Source organism: Tauraco erythrolophus, chromosome 18 (genome assembly GCF_009769465.1).
Source record: "Tauraco erythrolophus isolate bTauEry1 chromosome 18, bTauEry1.pri, whole genome shotgun sequence".
In the NCBI taxonomy this organism is placed as follows: Eukaryota; Metazoa; Chordata; class Aves; order Musophagiformes; family Musophagidae; genus Tauraco; species Tauraco erythrolophus.
Window position 1 is genome coordinate 16037506 of NC_141482.1, and position 6150 is coordinate 16043655.

Below are 6150 nucleotides of genomic sequence, written 5' to 3' on the forward strand. Positions count from 1 at the left end.
ATGGCCACGTCGCCCCTTACTTGTCCCCGCCACCTCCTGCCCCTCTCCCTGGGGCTCTTCCAGGGCGCCCTGCTCCTCTTCTTCACCCTCTTCGTCACCTATGATGAGCCCTCGGTGCGAGCAGAGGATGCCGACTTGGTGGCCAACCAGCTCTACGGCATCTTCCCCCTCTTCCAGGACATCCAGGTGATGCTGGTGGTGGGGCTGGGGCTCCTGCTGGCGTTCCTGCCCCGCTATGGGCTCAGTGCCCTCACCCACAACTTCCTCTTGCTCAACTTCTCCACGCAATGGGCACTGGTGCTGCAGGGCTTGCTCCATCACTTCCACCACGGCCAGGTCCACCTGGACCTCCGCAACCTCCTCACTGCCGAGTTCGCTGCCGTGACAGTGCTCATCTCCGTGGGAGCCGTGCTGGGGAGGATCAGCCCCTGCCAGCTCCTTGTCGTGGCCGCCTGCGAAGTCCCCGTCTACCTCGCCAGCGAGTGGGCCATCATCACCCGTCTGGGTGTCCTCGACGTGGGGGGCACCATCACCATCCACGTCTTCTCCTGCTATTTCGGCCTTGGTGTGTCCAAGGCTCTGTTTGGGGCGGCGCGGTGGCCGCTGCACACCAAGGAGACCCCAACACCCAGCTCCGACCTCCTGTCCCTCGTGGGGACGCTCATCCTCTGGGTTTTCTGGCCCAGCTTCGTGGCCGTCCTCTGCCAACCAGGAGATGCCCAGCACCGCGCCATCCTGAACACCCTCCTGGCCATGAGTGCCAGCGCCGTGACCACCGTGGTGGCCTCCAGCCTGTTGGAGAGGGATGGCAAGCTCAGCCCCGGCCACCTGCAGAACGGCAGCCTGGCCGGCGGGGTGGCCATTGGCGTGGTGGCCGACATGGCCGTGCCACCGGTGGCCGCCCTCGCCTTGGGCAGCCTCTCGGCCATGATGTGCGTCCTCGGCTTCAGGTTCCTCACCCCGCTCCTGGCAAGGAAGCTCACGCTCCAGGACCAGTGTGGCATCCACAACCTCCACGGCTTGCCTGGCATCCTTGGCGCTGTGGCCAGCACCGTGGCAATCCTGCTGGCATCCCAGGACACCTCCGGGTCCCACTTCTCCCAGGTGTCCCCCGCTGGGGGCAATGCCAGCGAGGCAGTGGGGGGGCAGTGGGGGGACCGTGGGGCGGGCGGGCAGGCGCTGTGCCAGGCAGCGGGGCTGGCGGTGGCCCTCGGCGGCTCGCTGCTTGCCGGGCTGCTGACTGGCACCGCGCTCCGGCTGCCCTGCCTGGCCCGGCCACCCGAGCGGCTCTGCTTCGATGACTCGCTGTATTTTAAGATCCAGGATGAGGCCGGGAGCCTGGCACCGGGCGACACTGCCGAGGAAGGAGCCCTGGCTCTGAAGGAGCGGGTTTAGGCACTGGGGTGTGTGCAGCCACGGTGATGGCCGCGGCACCGGCTGGGGGTGGCACCTTTCTGCCTCCATCACTGTGGGATCATCGGGCAGGAGACGCTGCCTGCGCCCGCTCCCAGGGTCCCACGCCAGGGTCGGGTCACCCAGGGTGCTGGCAGAGCCGTGGCAGCACCGCGGTGCCAGTCCCTCCTCCGTCCTCCCATCCTGCAGCTGCAAACCCCTTCCTCTGCCCCGGCTGCTCCCAGCATCGCTCCATCCCCGGGATTCCCGTACCCACCATGGGCAGCACCTGGCGAGGGCTGCTGGCTCCGGCCATGGCTCCGGCTACAGCTCTGGGCTGGAGACTCGGCATCTGCTGCCTGGAGGGTGAAAATGCAGCGGAGCGGTGAGCTGAGCCCGGAGCGAGGGATTTTACTGGGATTTGATACCCTGTGCTGGGCGATCTGCTTTCCGGGATACATTGCAAAGGGATGTGCCGGCGTTTTTTACCACCGGTGCAGCGAGCGGTGATGAGGGCTCAGCCCGAGCATGGCGAGGAGACTTGGAGAGAGCCAGGATGCAGGAGGCACCCCCACCCCACAGCACCTTCATCCCACTCCGAAGCTGGCAAAAACCGGGAAAGCTCTGCCAGCGACCCAGGGAGCCGAGGGGCCCCGAGGAAGAGCAGCAGCCCCGTCCCATCCCGCTGCGGGCAGAGAGATGCTTCCACCCCGCCGAGGACAAAGCCTGCGGTCCATCGCTCGCTTGCGGCGCGCTGCGAGCGCGGGGCCGCATCCTGCCCAGGGAGCGCGGGCTGTGATTCACATCCCCCCCCAGCCATGAGTCACGGCTGCCCCTGTGCCACCACGGATCCCGCTGCTGCGGAGACAATGTCGGTGATGCTCGCAGGCTCCCGAGGGGGTCGAGGCAACCAAAAACCCCCCAGCACCGGCCGCGGGAGCGGCGGGCTCTGGGCACAGTTGGGGATCGCCAACCTCGAGCCGGAGGGAGCGGGGCTGGATCCCTTCTGCCCGCCGCGGCCCCAGGCGGAGCCGGCACCGAGAGGGAGCGAGGCTGGGGAATTCGCCCTCCAATAATCACAAACAGGCTCGCGGGCCCGGGCGGGTTTGGTGAATTGTTAGAATAAAATATTGCCGAGCTCTGACAAAGGAATCCTGCCCCACAGCCCGGCGCGGCCGAACAATGGGCCCCGGCGCAGGATGCCGCGGGCCGAGCAGTGGGGCAGGGGCTCACGGCAGCGGGGGGCAGCGCGGTCCCCATGGCCCCCAGCTGAGCCCCGGTGACCCCCGGCTTCTCGGCAGCTCAGCATGGACGTGCCTTGTGCCAGCGTTGGAGCTGACATGTGCCCACTCGCTGGCACGGAGGGGCACCGGGGTCCGGTCAGACCCTCTGCCACTGCCTGGCTCGTGCTGGGCATCGAGAGCCACCGGAGCCAGCGCCCGCCCGGGGAGCCGCGATACCATCGGGGCCCGGATTGGCAGCATCCAGCCTCAGTGTAAGCTGGCGCTCCCGCTGAGCCTGGCATCCCAGGCCCGCTGGCTTCTCCTTGTGCCAAGGCCTGCCAGCTCCAACGTCTGGCTCCAGCTCCGGCAGCGAGGAGGAGGGTGCACAGGGTCGGTGGTGCCAAGGGCTGCAGCCACCCCTCGGGAAGCAGCCATGGAGAGGAATTGCATGCACACACCCATGCACATGCACACACACACCCACATGCACACGCGTGCACATCCATGCACACACACACATTCACGCGCACATATGTGCACATCCATGCACATCCATAAAACAGCATGCATGCATCCATGCACACTCACATAATCCCATGCTTCCACCCATACACGTGTGCCCACACTCATGCATGCATGCAGGGACGTACACGCACATTTGCACACGCACGCGCAGCAAACCTCAAGGCAGAGCTGCTTCCAGCATCCCCCAGCCCTTCCCAGTCAGGACACAGCCTCCTGCTGAGCGGTTGGCAGCACCCAGTGAGGGAACGGGCGATGGGGACACAGGGAGGGAGAGCACTCGGAGCTGGACCTGGGTGCGCCCTGCCTCACGGCTGGCATGTCCTGGCACGGGCACCCCAGCACACCATGGCACAATCTGTTCTGCAGATGGCTCCAAAACCAGCAACGGGCCCAGGAAACCAGAGGGGTTCGGCACTTTCCTGCTGCCCAGAGGCGCTCAGGCACCCAGCATCCCATGGCAGCGGGAGTGCCAGGACCCACGCGGGCTGTGGCATGGCTCCGTGCCGCTTCGCCCATCCCCGTCCTCCCGGGACCCGACGTCCCACAGCTGGAGCCGGGCAGCGACGCCGCTGGGTGTGCCTCCCCACACCCGGCTCTCCCCGCTCCTCCAAACCAGCCTCTCTCCAAAGGATGGAGCAGTAAAACATCCAGCGGGGCCCGGAGCGTTTATCACACCGTAAATCTGGGCTTTCAGCAGCTTTACGATGCTGCAGGGAGACGGGCAGAGAACAAAACGCTGCTCCGCTTCGTCACACACAGCCTGCGTGTGCCAGTGCCACCGGCGCGGGTGCTGCCAAGGGACACCCCAGCCCCGCTTGCGAGGGGGGGTGACGGCCAAAGCGGGGGGCTCATGTGGGTGAGGACCCCCCCTTCGACATGGGCCAAGGGGGCTGCTGGCATCCCGGGATGGTGACGGCTCTGCTCCAGCCCAGGGATAAACTACGTTTTGGTGGGATGGTGACACTGCAAAGGGGTGAAAATTGCCTCCGGCATCGGATCTGCAGGAATACCATGGCCGGTGGCCCCCAGCATGGTCCCTGGGCATGGTACCCCAGTATGGTCCCCCAGCACGGTCCCTGGGCATGGAAACCTAGCACAGTCCCCCAGCACGGTCCTTGGGCGTGGTACCCCAGTATGGTCCCCCAGCACAGTCCCCCATCATGATACCCTGGCACAGCACCTTGGCACTGGTGCCTCCAAGCTCAGCCATCAGCTGGGTTGGGATGCAGCACGCTGGTTGGTAAGGAGCACCCATCCCCACCCCTGTCCCCTATCCCTGCAGCCCCAGCAGCACCCATCACCAACCCTGGTCTCCCAGTAAGCCCCTGCTGCGGTGCCAAATCCTGCGCATCCCACCTCGGACTCGAACACACGCGTGTGCACCAACACACGCATGCTCTTAGCGTGTTCGAGCACGTGCATGGCATCCTCGCACCCAGCCGGACCATGGGCGATGTGGGGGCTGGCGGGGTGCCACCCGGCTGGCATGGCACGGGGTGGGGGGGCCACAGCGGCAGCTGGAGCCACATCAGAGCAGTTCCCCCCTCTCTTTTCCAAGAGCAGCCGGGAGCGTGCGGTGCTGCCCTCAAGGAAATGCGCTCACTCCCATGTGCTGCACACTTGGGTTCGCCTCGCTGCTATTTTTATTCGACTTTTCAGGGCTCGTTTCCTTTTTCCGGCTGTTTTTGCCGTGATTCCACCGGTGCTCCGACCTCGGAGGGAGGTTTTTTTATTTTTTTTTTTTTTTTTCCCCTCCCTCCCTTTTTGCCTCTTCCTTCGCTCTTTCCTTCCTTTCCATGGACTCATTCCTGCCGCCACACCGGGCTCTCTCTTCCCCTCCCCAACCTCCCCGCAATCGGTGCTCGCGGTGAGCTCGCTCGTGTCGACGCCTGTAAACCCCCACGAACGCCAGCCCGTGCCTCCCACTGGCCACCCAGATGTCGAACTGGCAGTGATGGGCAAAACCATGCGGCGGGACCCCCATCCACAGGGACGCAAGAATCAATAGGGCTATTTTGGGATGCTGGTGGGATGCAGGGGGGATGTTGTTATATTTGGGGGTGGTGGTTGGGATGAGGAGTGGGAATAAGACAGAAAATTTTAATCCAAACCCCCCGTAGAGGCAGCAGAAGGGGCAGGAGGAAAAGAAGGCAGAGTACCAGGCTGGTCCCCCCTTCCCTGGGCACCCTGACAAGGAGGATGGAGCCGGGAAGAAGGAGCCCAGGAATGGTGGGGCTGGCTGGAGAGGAGCGTGGTACCAGCAGCAGCTCCAGCATCAGCATGTGCCAAACTGTGGCTCCCCGGATGGGCCTCGCCGCCTGTGCCAGCTTGTCCTGTGCCACGCAGACGGCGTCTCCCGGGGCCCACGGGCCCGATCCTGCTCAACACGCACGGGCCCTGGCAGGACCCCACAAAAGCAGCATCCGTAGCCAGCACCACCCCCAAACCAGGGTGCCCCTGTCCTGCCCCACCAAACCAAGGGGTCCTACCTGCACCCTGCTAAACCCCAGGGGTCCTGGTGTGCCCAGTGAGGACCCTCCCCTGGCAACACAACCCCCTCCCCGGCTCCTCTCCCAGCCCAGCTCCCAGAGGCAGGGAGTGAGCAAGGACCCCTGAGCATCCCCTGCCCTCCCTGCATCCCCGCCTTGAGCCCCAGAGAAACCCCCCGAGGAAAGGTGCCCCCCCGCCATCCCCTCCAAGGCACAGGGGTGGGGGGTGCCACTCATCGGCAGCACCCACCGCCTCCCCCCGGAGCGGGGAGCGGCCGAGGCCCCGGTGGGGACGGGGCCAGGGGATGCCGGCGGCTGCGTGGCCCCGGCCGGGAGCGGGGGGGGCACACGGACGGCCGTGGGCAGCCGCCCGGCCCTGCGCACAGCCCGCTGCTGCCACCTCGTGTCCTCCGCAGCCGTCCCCAGGGCCACCCGGCCCGGGGCTGGCCCCGCTCACGGCCGTGACAGCGTCCTCCCGGGTGGCGAGAGGATGGGGAAACTGAGGCAGGGGCGCAAGGCCA

At 66.0% G+C, this 6150-nt stretch overlaps 1 pseudogene; it reads left to right on the plus strand.

Moving 5' to 3' along the window:
• On the plus strand, positions 1-1395 carry LOC104377930 (ammonium transporter Rh type A pseudogene; annotated as a pseudogene).
• The last annotated feature ends 4755 nt before the right edge of the window (positions 1396-6150 follow it).